Below are 23,356 nucleotides of genomic sequence, written 5' to 3'. Positions count from 1 at the left end.
ATTAAAGTTTTGGGAAACGTGAGTTTTCTAAGATATAAATTCTTCTTAACATATCTGTATTATCATACAAATTATACATCAGGATGACATCAGGACCACTGACAGCAGTACCAACTTAAAAAAAATAGAAAGGTCTGTGCCTATAGGCACGGACAGAAATTTGACGTAGGAATATGACTTGAACCATTGATTATTCTGGGTCTTTGATCATCGAAAGGTGATTTTGCAAATCGAAAGGTGATTTTGAGAACTCCAATAAATTTTGTACGAGGCTAATTCGTTACGTTAGCGAATAAAAATATATTTGAATTTTTTGCATCGATTTTACAAAAGTACCAAAACACGTCTTTAGAAGTGTTTTAAAAATCTTCTGTAGTTTTGCAAATACTGCAGTAAGTTCTAATGTTTTCAGGTAAATTTTTAGCCTAGTATTCCCCCTACGTTCCTGTGAACGTTTCATAATAATATGCTCAGCCGTTTTTTAGTCGTTCGATCAGAGTGTTTGGGTGTTCTGAAGACCAAGGTCAATCCAAAAAGTTATCCGAGTTTTGACACATTCAAGAAACTTCCGCGGAAAAGAAAAGTTACCGAAGGAGTTCATCTGAGATTCTTCCGAAGCTCATCCGTGAGCTGCTGTCTATGCAGAAGGTGGATGCATCACAAATTCAACATAAAATTCGAAAATGGATGCAGTCCTATCACACATTTGTTTCAAACATATTTTTAAATTTTTACAAAATTATTACAATTATTAAATTGTTACAAAAATTAAAAATTAATTCAAAATTGCTTTTATTTATTACAGTTATTGTTATCAATTTTTTTTATATCAATTTTCAAAATCTCAAAATTGATTTCAAAGTCTCAAAATTAATGGAAATAGGGTTCTAACTCGTTTCACACTACTTCAATTCTCCAGAATTGGACTCATATACCATTTAATTCCCAATTTGAAGAAATTGTTGACGGGAAAAAGATTTTATTAAAACGAGGAAGTGATTTCAGAATTTTTAGTAGTTTATCTCTTTCCATGGATTTTCCAAACGATCCTCGTACTTTTTGATAAGTGCAAACAAAATCATTTATCATAGCGTCAATGAATGTCAACAGATACTAGATGGTATATGGCACCAAAACGATTTCATTTTGGATAGATAAAAATTAATTTATCTAAATTAGTATAAAAGCGTCTCTATCTAAATCAATCGACCCATGAGGATGTTATTGTTTTTTTGCAAGCCTGATTTGCTTTATTTCTAACAAATTCCCTAAGCAAAGGCCAGTGTAACCGAACAACGACAAGCATTTCCGCTCTGCTTCGCAGTAATAACAGTGTCCAACCTTAGAAAATCCTTTCCCAAAAAACCTGGTTTTCTTTCTGACGGAAAATTTCGCCATAACCGTGGAACTAGACCATCTCGATAAAAAAAAAGTTTTTGTTTCCTCCCTGTAACTGTCTGTACCAACCACCCGTTTCCGAGGAATTCCTTAATTTTTGCTTGTTATCCAGCTTTCCACTGACCGATAACACCAACGAAACGGATGTGCAAGGAAAAGGAATTTCTTTCTATGTTACGTTGTTAATGAAAACGAGGTCATGGTCGAGTTGTATTCGTTTGTCCTGTTGTGTATTTTTCTTCTTCTGTCACATCTATAGTTTTTGTTGGTTGTCCTACTCTCTTGTTTTCCATCGTCACCATCGCAATTCATTGAAACAGCACCATCACTACCAGATATTCCGCTCGTTCCTGTCCAGTTTGAATGCTGATTTATGACTAGTTCTATCTGACAATCGGTCGGTGGATCAGCATGGAGAGTAAAATGAGAGCCAGATTGCAGCAGCCTGTCAGGATGAAGTTGCTCTGCAACCCGAACGCACTCTGGATGGCGGCCGGATGTTCACCTGTGAAACCAGAACAAGAACATAATACCGAAATTATGTTTATTGAAGAAATGAAGAGCATTCGGTTTGATTCCTTTAGTGTAGAAAGGCTTGCGATCGTCTGGTAGTGAGACATGATGATTGGCTGCTCTGTGATAAACGATTCTATCATGGTCAGAATCACCTATGTCCCGACTTTCGCGAATGACAACTTCATTTAATTTGCACCCCTATCCACATCTGCAGATTCGAAGAATAAACACTACCCCAAAGGGTACTCACCGTTTAGCACGTGCACGTTCGCTGTGATGGGGTTTGCCGTCGAAGGAGAGCACGTGTATTTGCCCGAGTCGGTAGCTTTGGCCCGCTGTATCAGCAGATAGGATGTCGTGATATCTCCTTTCTCCGTTATCACCGAGACGCCGCCACGTGGCGAGTCATAATTGATTTCCTGCGTCAAAGCCGATGAGAAAGGATGGAGGGAAATTTATCAGTATAGAAGTGGAAAATACTTCAAGAGTGGAAATGGAATGTTGCTCGAGCAATGACACAAACAGTTGACGAGTAATGCAAGACAGGAAAAGGGGTTGCGAAACATGTCTAAAAGAGTGATTTTATTTTCAGCAGAATACTTTTATTTTTGATGGAACGTGTGATAATACCAAAGTTGACATGAAATGCGAATTTTGGTTGTTGCTTCGTAAGAAAACGAGATTCTGTTATGGTTTAGAATATGCTCCCCTTGATTCGGTTACATTCTAACCATATGGAATTCGTTTCGCATATCACATTCAAATTGTGAATTAACTTGACTCGAAAAATTTTCTTTGGCCGAATTGTTTATATACGAATCACTCACTGCGCTATAACCGTAAGCTGGCTGTCTGAAGCTTTTCGTTATTACACAAGAAAAATACAATTACTTTATTCCCATGCAAAGTAATTCATCCATTGTCAAACTTTGAACACGTGTCAGAGTAATCATGAGTTCTACGAAATCCGACGCAAACATTTGGAAAATCTTAGAGGAGGGAAACCTGCACAGAAAAAGATATACAAAACTTCAGCAGGTGTAGAATTTTTCTTTGATTCGACGAACAAAGTAATGTGCTTCACTTCTTCGCTTGTTTAATCCATCATATGGTTCATTGCTCGCTGTTTGTGGAAAAGCATTCCTCCGCAAAGATTCCCCGAAAACGCAAACTTCTGAAGGTAAATTTAAAATTACTTTCTGATTCCGCTGAAACCTGCAGTGAAGGAGGTTGTTAGGTGCGTTGTGCACTACACGGGTCAAACGAATGGTTTGTTCAGTTCAAACATAAAACTTGTTAATTGGAATCAACGATTACGATACGCGAGATGAAGATTGATTCCATAAACGCTGGATGAGCTTCAGAATTGAGTGAAAAAAAACTTTTTGCAGGTAATGATCGACTTCTTGAATGATTTGCGGTACCTACCAATCAATAAGTGGAAAGCAACTTTCGTCATAGAAATAATGGTCGTACTTAATGAACTCTAATTGAATGTTTTCCCGTCAACAGGAAGTGCTCCCCACCTGTCGAAACTATAGTTTAATCCTTGAATGACCCATCTGCAATAAATGTTTATTGGCGTTTCCGTAAACGGAGTGATATCACTGTCACATTTGGCTGGTTTACTCAGAGTCAATGGCATCATTGGGTACCATCAGGCGATTAAATAAAACGTCACTTTTTTATCTGTCCACTTGATTGCGAATTTATCTTCCTGTCTTCCGGGGCCAGACCATGGTCCAACCTGTTCGGATCTGTGTCTACAGTTAGCTAGAAGTGAAACCACATGAGCACATGTGATTTTATAATGATTTAACATTCGATGAATATGTGTGGTATTCAGTAGTTTTAAGGAGAGTTCAGGGTTGGAAAATTTTCACGAGTTCCGCTATGAATAAATGGTTACAAAATCATCGCTTAGTCAACAAAATTGCTTCCAACTGATTATGACGCTTTGACTAGGTCACCAAACCAGGAGTGCTTCGTGGTGCTAATGTTCGTGTCAAACGATGGCAACACAATATGATGCAATTAATGGAAAATCGATTATTCGTATTATCGCTAGGATTGCCAAATGCAGTGCAGTGTCAATCAACGACCCACACGGGTGCCCTCGGGCAAACAAGTCAATCTGATGATCAGCTCTTGTTATCGTAGGAATTGTAATTGATTGGCGTGCAATGAAATTTTCAAGCTGGTGACAACCAATCTGGATGCAGTACCAGTGTCACGATTCGCTATCAGCTGGGCTCACCTCGCTATTGTGCGTCCACAGAATGAGCGGCGGAGGCTCCGGTAGATGTCGTACGATGCAGGTTAGATTTACTGTGGAACCTGTATCGATGTACAGATCTGGTCCGCCGACTATCGTCGTGATGGGCTCTGTAAGGGAAAGTAGGAGTGTGTATTAGAACGGTATGACAGATTTGGTACTATTCAATAAATTTTCGATGAGATGATACAGTAGAATTGGACATCTTGAAGAATGTGATTATTATGAACATTTGGATTTAATTTTCTATAGGGTTGTAAACGAAAAATAACACCCTTCTGGTATTCGGTTATATTTTGTGAAAAAAACCTCAGCTTTCAGGAAAAAATATTTAACATAAATGTATTATTAATAATATTTGATCGTGAAGTGATGTTCAAACATATCTTTCCTTTTTATTTTGTTATTAGAGATGAATGAATTGGTCGGTGTTAAGTCAGACCGAACCATGTGATTTTCATAATTTCGAGAAAAACGAGTTTGAGGATTGGTGTTATAATGGATTTTCGTTGATCATTCAAAGCAATTTCGATATGTTATTCCTGCTGTACGCGTGATTTTCCAAATCTGATAAATGTGGCATGTAGCTTACGAAGTGCTCAACTTAATCCAATTAATAACACGAAATTGTCAATTTTGCTATTTGGTCTCCTCTAACTTAGCACCGACCAATTCTTGAGTTTTCTCTAATGATATAAACACGACACGTGAATCAGTAAATTCATGATGTGCTTTCGGTGCTTCAGATACTTTATTAGGATATTTCCGGATGGCTCAACAATTTCACTGCTGTTAACTCTTTAAGCAGGGGGTCTTCGTAGCCACGTGGTTACGCGTTCGCTTACTAAGCGATCGATCGTGAGTTCAAACTCAGGGTCCTCAATTGGCCATCTTTGTGTTGTTATAGAATAACTACGTCCACGCAACCATCATCAGCGATGGAAATCGATCCACGGTCGAAATAAGATCGATTCATCCATACAACTGCTCTGCTCTGCAAGACACATCGGGCTGCTGTTCTATAAATAACCCAACAATGATCAATATCAACTGTCTCCGCTGTCCGGTCTGCTGAACAATGGAAGAACAGATAGAATACCCTTACGTCTAAATGGCTACTAGAGTTTAATTTACAATAATGTAATGGAACAGAAAACCTAACGCCTAAATGGCTACTACTTCTACTGTGTAATTTACAATTTCTAGAAACATAAACATATGTACATGTACACGATAAAAGCCCGGCTCTGTTACAGATAAAATGCTAATGAGCCTGATAAATAAATAAATGGGATAAAAAAAAAACTCTTTAAGCAATACATGTGGGAAATTTAATTTATTAAGAATTATTTCATAAATTCCCATGCGTTTTTACTTTAAAATACCCGCATTTCGATGTGTTATTCAAATAATATCATTTCTAATAAAACGGTAGAACGTTTAAAAAATGAATAAATGCACACTGATAAGGTTTTTATAGGAATGATCAAATCTTTTTTTTAAAAGTTCTATGACTCAAAAATACAGGAAATACAAATACAATTCAATTAGCTCCCGTGATTCACAATTTCGGTAAAGTTCTGGCCCCGTTTTCAGCCATTTTCCCGTAGTGACAAAAAGCGGGGTTTATCCAGAACAACATGGAGCAACCGCGTTTCTTCAAAAATGTAACAAGTATTTTTAGGGAAACATAAATATCTTGGTTGACTGAGTCAGCTGTCACGCAAATTTCGCTTCTCAGCCCACAGATGTTAGCAGCCTGTCAAACCAGCTAGTTTTACTTACACTTAGTATCAAACAAAACTTATGTGTTTTCGTAAAACATCAGCCCCGCGTCGGTCCCTGACAGTTACAAAGTAAGAAAAAAAAAAATATATATATATGTTTTTCTTCTGATGTGTTGCGAAGTGTGACTACTTTTTAATCTAATTTTCGACTTTTGTCTTTTTGTATAATAGATATCATTGGGAGCTGGGACTGACACTGCTATTGTGCAAACGCTCAATATTCGGACGATTCAACGTTTTAACGGAGATTGTTGACTGCTCGCTAAATGGAGCGAATCTGTGTTATAACACGATAATGTATTGAATTATAGAAGCATCAAACTCTTCGGTTCATTCATTCATTTGGGTTTAATAGAAAACGACAAATGACGTCTTTCTATATTGAGTAAGTTGCAAACAGGCGGAGCATAAATCGAAATATATCCTTTCTCCACAGTGTCTGTGAAACGAACACTACATTTGCATTTCGAGCGATCAACTCACGTGCACTTTTTTCGTAATGATACAATTTCACAAATACATATCGCTATTTTGGATTTTTCTGATAAAAATATATTTACAAAAATTGCAGAAGAAGACCGTTTTGAGATTAAAAAAAAAATAATATTAAAGTAAGATTGTTTAATGGTGTATTGAAAATAATATTTTTTCTATTCATTTACCAAGAACTTTGCCTTACATCACCTTACAATCAGATTTCGAGTTATGATTTTCGAAAAATGCCAATGATTCTATTATAAAAACAATCTTAAATAAAATAGGTCATATGAGAATGAAAATTGTGATTTTGAGTAGTTGTCAAAGTTTTACAAAGTTGTAAATCTTCATGCAAAATACGAGTCTTCGTTCGCGAAGAGGATTGCGTCGAACTCCGAACGTTCAGGAACAGCATGGATGTCATTTTTCAGCCGTACCATCCTAGGATGCCCTTACCTGCAGTGCCGCTCTTTTACTGACAGATCTTATAGGCCACAAGTTATTTATACAGCCATTCCATGCCAAACCGATAAAGTGGTTTTCAGATTTTCGTCAAAAGTGGTAGCTTTGTTCTTTATCGCAAATTGTGAGTTTTTTTTATTTTTTTGTTAGGGTGACCATTTCCATTTTAGGGTGGTCCAAAAAACCCATTTTTTCGCGTTTTTTCCAAAAATGCCTATTTTCAAAAATTTATAACTTTTGAACTACTAGACCGATTCAGATGATCGACAAATCAAATTAAAGCCAAGTCTTTTTTGAAAAAATACTATATTTGCAAAAAATTTGAATTCTGCTCTCGGGATTAAAGGCGCTATAGTTTTTTATATTTTTTCTGGAAAGCTGAGGCTTTTTCACATAACATATCTCGAAACCAGGGAGGCGTTTTTTTCGTTTTTGAGTTATGATTTTTCAAAGTTAACCGATGGTCCGAAAAATCATTTTCCCTATTTTCCCAAAAATGACTTTTTTCAAAAATTTATTCCTTTTGAACTACTGGACCGATTCAGATTATCGACATATCAAATTAAAGCCTACTAGCGAAAACTGAAAACATGTTAACTTCCTAAAAACTTCCTGAAAACAAATCATAACCTAAAAACGAAAAATAACACCCTTCTGGTATTCGGATATATTTTGTGAAAAAAAACCTCAGCTTTCAGGAAAAAATATTTAAAAATATGGCGCCCTTGATCACGAAACGATGTAAGCTATAGAAAAACAAATATAATCAATAATTACGAAAACAAAATTTATTTTTATTCAGAGTGTAATATTTTTTCAAACAATACTAGCTCATTGGCTTTAATTTGATATGTTGATCATCTGAATCGATCAAAAGCTATGTTTTTTTGTAGTGGAAAAAATCGGAAAAAAATGATTTTTTGGACCATCGGCTAACTTTGAAAAATCATAACTCAAAAACGAAAAAAAAAACGCTTCCCTGGTTTCGAAATATGTTGAGTGAAAAATCCTCAGCTTTCCAGAAAAAATACAAAAAACTATAGCGCCTTTGGCCCCGAGATTAAGAAAACAATAAAAAAACGAATACAATCAATAATAACGAGAGCAGATTCAAATTTTCTGCAGGTATAGTATTTTTTTTGAAAAAGAACAGGTGATTGGCTTTAATTTGATATGTCGATCATCTGAATCGGTTAAGTAGTTCAAAAGTTATGAATTTAAAAAAAAGTCATTTTTGGTATAAATGCGAAAAAATGGTTTTTTGGACCACACTAAAATGGAAATGGTCACCCTAAAAAAACCTCACTGTCGTTCTACGCATAGTTGTCCCATGTTACTGTTTGACAATTTTCACTTTTCTTCATAAAATGATGTTTTTATGCCTAATCTTCTGGAAAAGCACAAAAAAGTTATTGTTTGTTACCAGATTTAAAAAAAAACAACAACATCAAGCTCAATTTTCCCATGTTGAGATTCTAGGCATAAATGTCCCGCCATGTATTCTGTAGATCCATAATAAATAAATCGGGTCAAGTACAATAATTTTATGCCACGCTTTCGCGAGGGCTAATGCACTGATTTCTGTTTTGGAAGAACAAACTAATTCTCAGAAAAAAAAAGTTTAATAGAACACGTTTACACCTTGTTAACGAATGCCTAATAACATTAAGATATATATTCTGCAAAGGTGTTGCAGATCACTCCCTTCTTCATAAAACGATGTTCTCATGCATAATCTTTCGGAAAACACCATAAACTTATTGTTTATTCTCAGTACTTCAAAAAACAATGTTGATATACTAGGCATAACTGTTCACCCTGAATTTGAAACATATAATCGAGCTTGATGGATTTAAGTGAGGAGAACTTTTCACATTTCATTATACAATAGTTTACTGTTCATAAAAAACCCAGTGTATTGCAAAACTGAAATGCTTGAAGCTTTTGGTGGACAAATATCCTAGAAAACTTTGATTGTGTTTTTATCAGTTGCTGATTTTGGAATATGGGACAACTATGCGTAGAATGGCAGCTCAAGTGTCGTAAAAAAACTCAATTTGAGTGATACAATGCAGTGGATCGACAATTTTCAACAATTTTTTCCCCCAGATAGAGCATCTTGCAGTTTGGGTTGTTTAACATAGCTCACTCAATGTCAACGGCTTTCTGTGCACCGAAGACAGCCACCAAGATAAAAGCACAAGATGTGGAAACGTGTTCATATAACTTGGCCGCTGACTATTCACATAATGGTACGAACAGCTGGACAATAAATCACTATTTAGCGTTGCTTTGTAGCCATTGTGTATCCCAATAACTTCTCCCACGAAGAACCATGTGGCTTCCAGAGCACCATCACCACCAAGGCTGACACCGATGAAACTGATGTACGAACGACGACACCATTTCCGACTTCTGCTCATTAAGCTCAGGGTCCTTGCAAATTAAAATCAAGATTTATGATTTTTGGGTTGAAAGCTTGCTTTTTTTTATTAACCCTTCTCTCTATTCCGTTGCGCTGACCAATCGTGAATCTTAAAAATGAAAGTAACTCGAAATAAAAGGCTTAACGTGTTTGTGAAACGAGAGTTCGAAGCTACGAACTCAAGTAGAAGACTTTCAAAAGACAATTCAATTGCATCCGACTCTTCACGTTGTTCGTCCTGAAGTGAGAAATATCAATTGTTCTGTCGAATCTCACCTGGCCTTGTAGAAGTGGAAACCTGCCTAAATGTAAAAAAAAAATAAAATCTTTAATAAGCAATGAGATTCGTTCTTTTTATTTGATTTGTATTCTTTGGGATTGTGAAAATTACCTTGGCATTTTTCTTTTCTTTTCTATTTCAAATAGCTATTATTCGACGAAACTACCTAGGTCATGAAAACGATGAACAAAACGAACCTTGAATACATTTAGGGATAGGTTGAAAAGGAGATTATAGATAAATTTGGTAGCCCCGATGTGTGATTCAAACCATGTAATACAGGGTCCTTCAGATTAAACGCTCTGGCAAAAAATTTCGCTCCGTCGATGGTAACACTGCATTCCCCACTTCGGGACGATGATATTCGGTTACTCGTTCAGTCTGATCGGATGGTTATTTGTGTCAAGAATTACAATTTACAAGAACGTGTATTTTTAGTGAAATCGTATTACTCGAGCAACCGAAGGCTCAATGAAACTTTGTCCTCTTATGGTAAGAATTTCAACATTTCTCGTCGTTGGTTACTTTCTCTGGGGGTACGTGAAGGACCGTTGCTATGTTAATAGGCTATAAAATTTTGAGGAAAAAAAAGAAATTACTCGGATTTTCAAGAGCATCGAAGTTGTAATGTTAGAGTTGTGCATGAAGAATTTTGTTCACCGTTTAAAACGCGTTATCGAAAAAAGAGTTGGTCACATCAAAAATGTCCTAAAATAAGCTTTATTTTCGTTTTTTAATATAAAACTCGATTCACCTTTGTAGAAGTTATTAACATTTGTTGCGTGAGTGTTTTATCTGAAAGACCCTGTAAACAATTTCATGATAGAATTCAAAACATTTAAGTTCATACTGTAGAAAACCGTTCCGTGGAAACATGAAATCTTGCTGAACGGTGAATTCGTCCGAAAAAAGTTATGCGAAATAATATTCTTCCGTTTGACATTCCAATCATCAAGACAATCTTATTCAATCCTCCGTGCATCCGAAATATAACTTCCGTAACAGAAAAAAAAAACTCACGGGGACAGCTAGGTAATTTTAGCAACATCATTTACCGATATCACGATCAATCGCATAAAGATGGTGGAGTGACTTACTCCAACGGTATGAGTAAATGCTGAGTATGTGAAACAATTCGATGTTGAATACGAGGAGTTATAATGCTAAGAACCAATATTATTTTAATTTTACTACTGATCTGATTGTTTCATTATCTACCTGAAGATGCAAATACAGAAATTTAGGTAATTATAACATTAAAAAACACAATTGCTTCTCTTTGTTCATCGCAGTGCAGTGTACAGAAAATAGTAATTATATGAGCAGTGTTTCAATGGTTTCTTATATCCATCTATTAGGAAACTCTAAGTAATAATGCACTATCGTGACAGGCATGCTTGGACTCTACAAAGAATGTAATTCAAATGTAGATTTAGCTTATAGCATATAATACTAACAATTGTTGATTTTCGAACGATGTACGAAAGTTGTATGGAACTACGTCTGTTATGCGGGCAAACAGTGATTTTTCGGAAACGTTTTTTTCAAAATTGCTCAAATGTTTTCGAACAAAAAATGTTTGCATGTTGAGCAAACGTATTACATTGAGTAGAATGCGAAACAGCGGAAAAAGCCGCTTTTGTTCATTTTGTCGTTTTCGTCTCCTGTACAAACATGGGCAGTGCTGTTCTTATCATATCCCAGAATATTCATGAAAAAGTACTATCATAGACTCGGAACTAATCCAGACATTTCACTAAATTTCTTCCAAACCTCTTTGATTTTATCCGGTAGACGCAAGCGTTTTCCAAATGGAAAAGATATGTTTCAATGCGCAAAATCTCATGGGCCCCCTTTTTGCCGATAATATCCTTCAACTGGGCATATTATTTCATTGGAAATTTGCATCGCTACGCTTGTAGACGAAAAAAACAACAAAAATGTGGTGATTATGTTTCCTATGCAAACATGGGTAGAGTAGCTCTACTCTACCGAAACTGTTATTCACGCCATCACGCTTGCTTGAATTTGCTTGAAATTAAGATATATATGAACAAAAACCAGTTGATTCTGTGTTGAACAACTGTAATTTTCGTTGGTAGCAGTGGCTCTCCATCAGCTTAATCCTATGTTAGTAAGAGATTATGAACAATTATCACGTTGCTTCTGTTGTTCGCAAGGTTTTCTATCAGAAAGATTAACAACCACACAGTGAGGACAAACTGTCACACACACCTGTTAACTTCAAGGTTTTATTAATGCGTTTCGGAGCAAAGAAATAGCCCATGACTTATAAGACTTCATAAAAATGCAGATTGATCGCTTCTTCGCTATGATATTACGTTTTACCCGATCGGTGGTGCCGCTCCGTTCCAAAACAAAAAATAAAACAGATTTTGCCATGGTTAGCAATCCGTATAATTTTCTTCCCATCGAATTTCCGAGCTCCATCCAGAATGTAAATTCGAAAGAGGTCCGATGAAGAACGCCCTCTTCATTGTGTCTTCTTGGTTATTATCACTCCAATTCTTATACAGCGAAAACAAGTTTTAATTAATCCAAAATCATAAACGTAAGGTGATAATAGCTTTGTACAATATGAAAAACTATGAAATCAAATAGAGAAAAAAAATCGTACCGTCCTGACTGAAGGCATGAGAGCACGGCAGAAAATGATTGTGTGAGTTGCGAGGAAATTGGCGGAAATACTTACCGACAACGGACAACGTCATGGAGTATCCCACCGGGGGTGTTGTAGATATTTGACATTCGTACACTCCAGAGTCCCGTGGTTGTGGATACAATACCTAGAAGACAAGTAAAGATAACTGAGATGTTGTCGAGTGCGGTTGCGAGATTCTAGGAGGCATTAGATTTTGATACTATTTATTATATCGTATTGAACAATCCTCTCAGGGAAATGAAAAAAAAATATAAAAATGAGCGTAAGCTTCCCGGGAATCATGAGAGGAGAATCCAGTAATGACTATTTCCATTTTGTCGTGCTGAGAGCAATTGAAAAGGTATGCATACTTGCAGAATGCAGAATTTATCGAGAAGCAGTTTACTTTCGGAATGAGATCATTTCTACGGCAGAGCTATTCATTCAAGTAGTTATTTGGCGGTTTATTTGAAATATTAATTTTATTGCTTTTGTTCTATACTGAATCGAAATGTATAGCTGAGATGAGTGTGCGAAAAACATATTGTTTAGACATCATATTACGATTATTCATTAGAAGTTATCCTATTTGAATGCAATTCTGAACTAGTGTAGAAGCGTAGTGTAGTGTAGAATAATCGAAAAAGAGATTGAAAAGTTGCAAAGCACCCATTATAGAACCGTAATCAAACGACGTTCAAAATTCTATTATTTTCCCCACCAATCACCCGATTTTTTTTTTCTTTTTGGTGATAAGACTACATATGACGAATTTCATGCCAACTCGTCTTAGGAGTCGGTGGCCCTATCTCAGATCCAGTGAAACTTTGTTGAGTGACACTGTTCCCATCAAGTCGTCTTGATTTTTTCTGGAGATGTCAAATATGCAATTAACATCTCTAAAACATTCAGACACCTCTTATAATATGGCCTTAGTTTTTTTCTTCAATTTTTACCTACAAAATTTTGGTCAAAGAACGAAATATAGCAATTTGATCAATTTTTTATTGAAAAATATCAAAAAAATTCGTCAATCGCGAAAATTTTCTAAATTTAGAATTTTTTTTTGGAAAAATCAATTTTTGTTTTTTTAACATTTTTTTCTAGTGTTTCTTCTAGAAAAAAATGTTAAAAAAACAAAAATTTTAGAAAATTTTCGCGATTGACATGTTCTGAAACCTTCTTGCTATTCAGAAACATGTCAATCACGAAAATATAAACACAAAAATGTTACAAATAAAACGTAAAATTTTTCAGGAGTCTCCATTCAAAAATGCAAAATTACAGAAGCTATAAGAGATATAAAATGGGCGTCCTTGACAAAAGTCCATAATTTAATATACTCTTGAACTTAGTCGAATTATATTATTATATCGCGAACTTGACTGTGGACAAAATTAGGATAGGTTGTAATTTTTTTCAAAGAAAACATGAAAAAGATGTTAGATTTCTTTTTCTTTGTAGATGTGCTCATTAGAGTGCCAATGAAAATGGTCATCTCGAATTTTCAAAGCGAGCGAACTTGTTTGAAAATGTTGATTCCCCCGAAAAACAACCCTATGTAAAATACCAGCTCAATCGAACTTCATTTACTAGTGTCGCACAGCGGTCAAAGTTTGTCATTTTTCATTTTTAAAGAAGTTCGCTTTGAAAATTCGAGGGTCCCTTTTTTCCCATACATCCATTGGCACTCTAGTGCTCATCATCCGATGCATTGATGAACTGTTGGTTATTGTTAAGGCCATTCAGATATTCTCAGAATGTATGTTGAACGTTTTTGGAAAAATAAATTTAAGATTTGAAAATGTTTTTTTTTTCACTGTTATTTTTGAAAAATTTGTTTGGTACTTCGCTTGTGAAAATTTTAACCATATTCTTCATTCCATTTTTAGTGTTCCAACATACAGCAATGTCATTTTCTGAGGTCGATGATGTTCGGCAACAAAACTGTGCACGTTCCCTCCGAAGTTGGTATGAAAATTTCTGTTCACTGTTTGGAATTTCTCATATCTGGATGTTTCTTTCAATCTCGATGCTGCTTTATTACCACTTCGTTACACTTGATATTTTCTTCTCTTCCTGAGCATGATGCTTGAGCTTCAAGTCTCGAATTGAAATCTATTTTTCTTTACGATGAGCGAGCCCTCGTAGGTCGTTTGTGCCTGACGGATTTACTTTTCTCACTGTTCAACCGAGCTGAAAAATTACTCACTTCTCTCTTAAAGAAAAAACCGACAACTTTCGAAAATAAATAACACTTAGCCGCGGCACTTGAGTTGAATGTTATCTTGTCCAATTCGAGCCTAATCAAGTGAATTAAGCGAATTGCTGAATGGGAAACTTTATTAATTATTAATCTAACTTAGCATTCATTTCAAAGTTTGATTCCCATAAATAAAAACGATAATATATTCGAACCACACGGCACAGGAGAGATTCAAAGAGAAGGCACCGTTAACACGATGAATCCCCATCCAGCTGGGGGCCTGAGGGAACTACATGGCCCTTTCGTCTGGCTCAAATCGGTCCCTGCGAACCGATGGTGGATTTTTCTAAGAATCCTTTACCAACATCCGTTAAGTTGATAGAAAATATTGATATCTTTTTCAGCTTTCTCGTGGATTCCGGTGTCATGAATGAGTGATTTTGTTGTTACGGTACAATGCGTTACGTGATTTTTGGGTGGAAAGTTGTAGGTAATGACGCAAAAAAAACTTATTTGACAATGAAACAGTCTATTTCGTAAATAAAACTCAATTATATAAAGTTTATCTTGGGTGAATTATTTTATTCTACGCCAACGGGAAAGCTTCTCAAATAACGAAAAAATTATGAAAAAAAAAATTGTTCAGATGAGACGAGGAATTTGCATAATTCGAGAAATGTCCGGAATTTTTCAAACACTAGTTGTTTTTTGTGAGGGTAGCTTTACCTTCAGCGACCAATCGTCTTGTGATGGATTATGTACCTTTGGTCCGATGTGTAGGTGGCTTTACCCACCGTGAGTAGGTGCAGGTTTCGATGTCGGATCCACGATACCTGCAGTTAAAAAAAACAAGGGAACGGAAGTATAATTAAAATTAATCAATCTAATTTCAACGATTCTTAACCCAAAGTAAATACTCACAGTACGATTCCCGAGATTCCGCACTCGGCAGTTTAGATAGGCCGTATTCCCGACGAGAGCCGTTACATTCCTCGAGGCCGAAATGTCAAAGTAAGGCCCCCGGTCCAGTGGGTTTTTGATAATGTCATCGTCCTCTACCGTTTCGTCGAAGGAAGACGTTTGAAAGTAATGCTTCGGTGGTGTGTATGTGTGCGGCTCGTCGATGTCGACCGACTGGGGGCGGGAGGAAATGCCTGCAAGGGAGCATCCGGGAAGTGAAAAGAAGAGCAAATGATTGATCCAATATTAATTATGGCTTCCCGGTGGTTCCAGTTTTCATTCACTGTTACAACGTTCAATATCCCTGCCGCGGGAAAACGAGCTTATTTCCTAGATATGCTAGGTTTTATTCTTCGGAAATGGAATGGAAAAAATGTAGGAAGGAATGATCAAATGATGTACCGTTCTGAATCATATTTCGGACACTTTATTCTAATATCTTGAAATGCTTAATGCACTGATGATATAACTATCAAATTAATATCACAATTGCTTCTTTAGAGTAATCCCTTGGTTTCTTAATCATTTCACATGAGAACTACATTTAAATTATAACATAATCGGATCTATCAACACTACTCATTATCGTTTGTGTTTGACGTTGCCTTCTCGTGAGCACGTAGAATTTACCCGTTCATAAATATTTAAATTTCTCCCGTGTTTCAACAGTTCTCATCATCGTTAACAGTTTACTGTGATTGCTTGGTAAGTGTTTCGCAGTTGACTATAAAATATAATCAAGTGTAATGTAATTTTCGTTCAAAAAATTACAAAATAAACTGTCCGAAATTTGAATTCAATCTGTCCGAAATTTGATTTGGCGTCCGAAGTTTGATTTTTATTCGCTTCATTTGAAAAGCATTTTATTCGATGCTTTTTTGATGCTATTGCTATTTTTTTATGTTTTCAATCAAATAGGTACCAAAGTAGAAAGCTTAAAAGTATATTGAACTTATTTATTAAAAATATCAACCAAATAATATCTGTGCATAAAGTTTAGATCTGTTTTCTGCATAATATGCCTTAAGCGTCCGAAATATGATTCAGAACGGTATAATGAATTCAGTTTTCAATATTTTATCATGGATCAAACCACGCCATATCGTCTGAAAAAAAAATCATTTCCAAGCGACCCTCTCCGATTTAGAAAGTTTTAAAAAAATCGAAAAGAGTCAGGTCATCTGACTTGACGTGAAATTGCTCCATAACAAGGATGTCACGCCAGAGTTCATTTTATCTTGGGGGAATGGGTATAGAAACAATTTAATTTGAATTACGACTATACTTTTGCGAATATACTTCCTGTCGTTGATGTCTTACCATAGTTTATGTTTATAAAAACCATCACAACTACTATATGCTTCATAGTTTTTAGGTGCGATGAAGATCCATGTGCTGAAATGAAACGAGGGAAAAAATTTTGAATTAGAATGGTGCATAGTTAGCTAGTTTAGCAGTTAGGCTCCAAATTTAGTGTAGTATATTATTTTTATAAATTAAATAAACTTTTTTATAAATATGAAAATGTACTGATGATAGAAAGGTTGAGTTCTGATGTTACTTATTGCATGCTCATCATACAGGATCATAGATAAACTAGAGAATAGATGAATATCTCTTATTTCAGTGAAGAGAAAAATTAATGAAAAATAAATATTAATTGTTATAGGACAAAGAACATTTGCTACAGATAGCGATGCCGCAATCATCATTATCGATTCACCTGTATTGTCATAGCGATTCGATCTCGTAATCACACTTCTAGCCTGTGTATATCGATATACTGAGGTGCAATTGAATCTGTTACCTCACACCTTCGTTGCAAAGGTTCGTAGTGAACTGTCGTACGACAACGTCCCCCGTCATACCTCTGTCGCATCTTTAAGACCCAACGGGCAAGTATTTAGTTGCAAAACAGCTTTGTATGTTTATTTCCAACGAAAATTGGATTTGTGTGTGCCTTCTCCCCGACCATAAATGCGCGCATAAATGTTCATATGAATTGAGTAGTCGAGAGACCCTTCGAATCGACAGCGCTCGGTTACAGTAACAATTGCAACAATTTCAACGGAGGAGGGTATAGATACATAGGCTCATACGCGAAATCACAAAAAAAATATAAATTCCAAAGAGCGGTTGGGGCCGAACGGATGAAACGAACTCTGTCACATCTTCTTCTTCTTCTTCTTCTTCTTCAATGGCACTAACGTTCCTAGAGGAACTTCGCCGTCTCAACGTAGTATTACTTGCGTCATTTTTATTAGTACATAGTTGAGATTTCTATGCCAAATAACACGCCTTGAATGCATTCTGAGTGGCAAGCTCTAGAATACGCGTGATCACAGTGCAAGTCGGAGGAAATTTCTTTGACGAAAAATTCCCCCGACCAGAACGGGAATCGAACCCGAACACCCGGCATGTTAGTTACGACGCTAACCACTCGGCCAAGGGAGCACAACTCTGTCACATCCATTTCATTAAATGAAATGGGGAAATAAAATGAACGAAACAAGTTAAATTAAAGAAGAAGTTATGTATGTAGACTTGAAGTTATTGGTCGAGAGTAGTTGATGGCAATGGGACTTGATTTATTCATTTCAATTCTTTAATTTTTTTCTTCGATAGAAAGAACACTCAATTGTAGGTCTCTCGAAGCACTATTAAAATTGAATTCAATTGTAACAGGGTACAAGTATGCGCAAATGATTTGCTAAATCATAGATTACGAGTACTCTTCCTGCTTCTGTTGTTCTAACAGGACCTGTCGTATAATGCAGTTCAATCAAACGACTGTGAAAACTATTATTTAAATGATATGACTTTCAGTGATTAGTCTTTTGATCGCTTTTTCTCTTCATAAAAGTTGCCATATTGCAAAAGTTTTCACAAGTTGAAAGATTTTTTTTTATTCGGGGCGATGATTCAGGCCAGTTGAAATATTGCTTTAGCGAGTAAAATTAATAGCAGAAGGAGGATGCTATAAAAGTACTCTAGTTAATACACAGGCTATCAGCGTTTTGCATGTAATTGTTTGTTTAGAAGTATTTCCAGAATTAAATCGTATTCAGAGACGGGATATAGACGATAGTAATTTCAGCGAATCTAATTCACCGTAAGGGTTTATATTCTCCTCAACGGAAAAGTCTGGTTGATCCTTGTTTTTACTTTGGAGAAGATTTAGATCGTCCAATTTTAGCTTGAAGTGAATTCGATCCCGATGTGCATCAATAGATGTTATCTATGTTGTTCGAGTTTTAATAATTTGCCGGTATCGACGTGACGCGGTGTTCTCTCGAAGTTCACATTCCGGTAAAAAAAGAGGGGGGGTGCATGTTCAACATATCACTTAAATCTAGTAAAGTGGTGCTCGATTCAGTGTTCAAACATAACAGCTGGTGACTTTTCCGCCTGCAGGTAGCGAACAGCAATAACTAGGCAAACGATAGAAAAACATCCTCCGGTTATCGTGATAAGCGGAAAAGGCTGACATAGTTTTCATAGTTTGCATTTACGTATTCCGTCGGGAGTGGAAAACATGACAATTTGACGCCTTAATATTTGGATTAGTCAATGTTCGTATGAATCTTCGGTGAATCCAAACGCAAGTCAAATCGTTAATATCACTGATGTGTATTTCATGCTTCACTGTAATTTTTGGGGCTTCAAGTTCCCATTTATTATAGTATTGCAACAATTTACTAAAAAAAATATTTCAGATTTATTTATCTAGATCGAAGTATTACTACAAAGAAATTTAAAGGATATTCAGAAGTCCAAATATATTCAGAAATACACAAAAATTATTGTAAATAACTTCAGACCGGAACGATTAACGCCTTTTACTAGGAATATATATCTAGTTCAATCTTGACACACTTCGGTTCATTGACATTACATTGTGAATTTCGTAAGAGAATTCATTCATTAGTTCATTCATAAGCACTGAAAAGTCGAAATTGTAAACAAAATTTAGTATAAAACCATAAGTTTGTCTATTTAAAATTCAAGTCAGAACACAAATATAATTGTCGTGAAAAATTTTTTAATAATTGTCGTGACAATATTTTCACCTGAAGGACATCACCATGATGTTATTATGTCTGGAGTGTGTTTCAAAATACAGATTTCAGTTTTTTATTTCAGGTTCAAAATAAGTGTCCAGACATTTCATTTATATGTTTCCCAATCCTGCTCACGGATTCATGATTCAGATACTTTTTATGGTAGCAATCTTGAGATTATGTCCATAGTTTTGAATTCCAAGTACAAAAAAAAAACAAAAATTAAAATACGGATTTTGACTTGGTATTCATATTCCTGATCCATGATTTGTTATTCTGCAAAAAATAGTGACTTGAATGTTATGCATTAAATTTTGTTTTCATATTCTATGTTCACTTGGATCTTCGTTGCTTCGAGGAAGGGTTAGTGGTGGTTACAAACAAATTTGTATAAAAATTTAATTTCGGAATCCGCGTGAAAAAAAACCGCGTAAATTCGCAATCCGAGTGAAAAAAATGGGTGGGTTATATATATGATATAACCACAAGGTTGACGTGGGACTACAGTTGTCTTAAATTTTTGTTGTAAGCAGTTGTTGTAAGAATTTGTATTGTATTGATTAAATTTATCGATTGAATGACACAATTTTCGAATTCAATTGAATTCAACATAATTGCTCTGTAAGTAAAAAGTTTGAACAGTTATCATGTAAGATCAATTCAGGCATTGTAATAGATTATGTTCTTCGTTACAATTAAGTTTGTAACCGTCCTTTTACGTTTGATATGATGCCTAGAACTACCAACCTATATGAGTGGAAGAATTGTAAAATGATCATTGTATTTGACGTTTCCCTCTGAAATTATTGCATCTCTCATGTGTACGTAGTTCTGGAATCGCGAAAGTTCATTCACCTCTAATATCTGAAATGACGATTTTTCCATGCTTCTCAGTTTAGAAGTCTGCACAAAGATAAGCGAGTACAAAAGAACTCGCAGCTTGCGTATATTTTCAAACGAACGAACGTGATGAATTATAGAGGTTTTAAACTTTTCAGTTCATTCGCCTCTAGTATATTTTAAAAGCGGATCCCCACAGGTACATTGATTCTGAAGTCTGTGTTGGGGAACCCGTAAATTGGGCCAATCAAAACTTGGTAGTTATGGCGTTTAGATAACGCTTGACATTTTACAGTTATTCAACTGTTTATCTCATGGAATATAACATTTTATTAATTGTGATAGATGCGTAGAAATATTTCCCATCAATTGATGCAAACATCTTTCCGATCTATAAAGAAATGTTCGAGTTATAAGCATTCGAAATCTATCATTTTTCCTGCATGTTCCGTGTTTAGGTTTTCATTTCACCCCCATATACTCCGTAGTCCCACGTCAAAAACCGTGTAAATTCCGAAATCTTTATAAAAATAAACCGCGTAAAAAATCACATAAAAACACGTAAAAAGCAATTTCAGTGTACTCTTTATTGACCGTTTGTACCTCCGGATGAAATTTCGAGTGGACAACATCATATTAAAAATCGCCAATCAAAAAAGCTAACCTTTTTTTAATGCCACTGTAAACGATTTAAATGGCAGATCACGCTCAAAATTGACATCAAGATCACTGACAGTAGTACCAACTTGAAAAAATAAAAATGTAAAAAAATATTCTGCAGTGAGATTTGAAATTATACATTCCCGTTAAAAATTTTAAAAAATAAAAATGAAAAAGTAAAAAATGCTCTGCGGTGAGATTTGAAACTGAAAATTCCCGTTATATATTTGACAGGATGTAAATCCGATTGACCGCTTTAGTTATCATTTGAGACCCGAAATAAAAGAGAATGATTGGATATCGTAGGAGATTGCCTCAGGTGGCACGATCATTTGAATTTTGTTTTGATGAATCCTGGCACAACTCTCGTTGTTCATTTTTTCGGTATTGTTATTTGAGACAATCGGTGAAAAAATGCGACACTGCAGAAAACAACACCTGATTCAAAAAAAAATCATGTTGGGAGTAAATATCATCTCAAGAAAATAGGCAGCGCAAAAATGCTGTGTGATTTTGTGATTTGAACGTGGTTTCAATCAATTCCACATACAGGAATTTCATTCAGGAGTTTCCCGGCAGGAGGGAAAAAGGTTTCCGACGGTGGGAGAACTTTTATTTTTTTCGCAACACGGATGTTTTTGGTAGCATCTGTCGAAACCGTTAAGAGTTTGGGTTATTCGAGTAGGAACATGATTCAAGATTAATGATTTTCACTACACTTTGTAGGGAATTTCCATGGAGACTTTACAGCCCCTTGGACGCGTCGAATGGGATGACAAAATCATTTGCTTCGTTACAGATCCCAGACGTGAATTCGGCTATCCAGCTACAGAGCTTCGAGTTGAAAATTTCATTTATACACTCGCAAAGTATTCGGGGCAGAAACATAGTTACGCGACATAATCCTTCGCAACGATGCTTAGCAGTTGCGGTACAAATAACAAAATTGCCAAATCGAGTTTTTGTTCGTTCATCACAACATAATCAATTATAAACTCAATTGTAATCCATCATGAGAGCAAACATAGAATGAGCGTGCTGTGTGACGCAAATGCTATGGCAATTTATTGTCACGCTCACATTAAATACAATGGAATTTGTAACCAGTTTAGCATTATGATTCAAACGATTCGTTTTAACAAACAGGCCTATAGCGATTAATTTCGAATAGATTTTCTGCATGAGAAAATCAGTATTTTATTAGTTGTATCCATTTAACAATATTCAGCCATTCCATGCCAAACCGATATAGTGGTTCTCAGTTTTCTATGAAAAGTGGTAGTTTTGTTCTTTATCGCAAAATATTAGACCCTAATTTTTTCATGTGTCCATTTTCATTTTAGGGTGGTCCGAAAAATCATTTTTTCCACTTTCTCCCGAAAATAACTTTTTTTCAAAAATTTATAACCAAAATTTGAACCACTGAACCGATTTAAATTATCGACATATGAAAATGAAGCTAATGAGATAGTCTTTTATTAAAAAATTGAACTTGTAAAAAACTATATTTTATTCTCGTAATTAGTGATTGTAGTCGTTTTTTATTATTTTCATGGCTATGGAATAGAAGGCGCTATTTTTTAAAATATTTTTTCTTGAAAGCTGAGGATTTTTCACAAAACATATCTCGATATCAAAGATTTTTTTTTCTATCGTTTTATCTATCGAGATATGATTTTCAAAGTTAATCGGTGGTCCGAAAAATCATTTTTCCCCTTATGTTTTGCGATAAAGAAGAAAATTACCACTTATGACGAGAATCTGGCATTGAAATGGTTGTATTACAACATGTTGATGCTCCAAGCTATTTTCGAACGTACCGCGTCAGGGTGTCAGAAAAAATATGATTCATCACATTTAAAAATGCCTGCCACGTGCAAGTCTTTATACTTGATTTGGTGTGGAAAATTCCCCAAAAATATTCTTTTACATACAAAATATGTATTCATGTTTAATTTTAAGAAGGCTAACGGGCTTACAGTCATGGTCCAAAATAAACAAGAAAAAACAAGATAATTAACACGAAAGGCATCGACTGACACACTGAATTTCAAGCTTGATTGAATCACACCCTTATAGATATGCTACCATATTAAATAATACGAACGATAACTACGAGAGTAAGACATAATTGATTAAATGTTTATAATTTTCATCTCCATTCAATTATTGGATTGCAATAGAAACATAAGGATGTGCATGGTTCCAGAAAATTCATTTGTCCAAGAACAATACGCAAGTTTCAAATAAAAATGTGAATGAGAAAAACATTTTTGTTGAATAAATATATGACAAAATGCAATTCAAATGAACCTTTACTTACGGTTGATAATAAAAAAAATTAAAC

General features: G+C 35.4%; 1 pseudogene; it reads right to left on the bottom strand.

Annotated features, from left to right (window-relative positions):
* Positions 1-1,607: 1,607 nt before the first annotated feature.
* The window catches only part of LOC129776050 (hemicentin-2-like), a 42,625-nt pseudogene continuing 20,876 nt past the window's right edge, over positions 1,608-23,356 (bottom strand).

This window comes from Toxorhynchites rutilus, chromosome 3 (genome assembly GCF_029784135.1).
Source record: "Toxorhynchites rutilus septentrionalis strain SRP chromosome 3, ASM2978413v1, whole genome shotgun sequence".
In the NCBI taxonomy this organism is placed as follows: Eukaryota; Metazoa; Arthropoda; class Insecta; order Diptera; family Culicidae; genus Toxorhynchites; species Toxorhynchites rutilus.
This window is presented reverse-complemented; position numbering and strand designations above follow the sequence as displayed.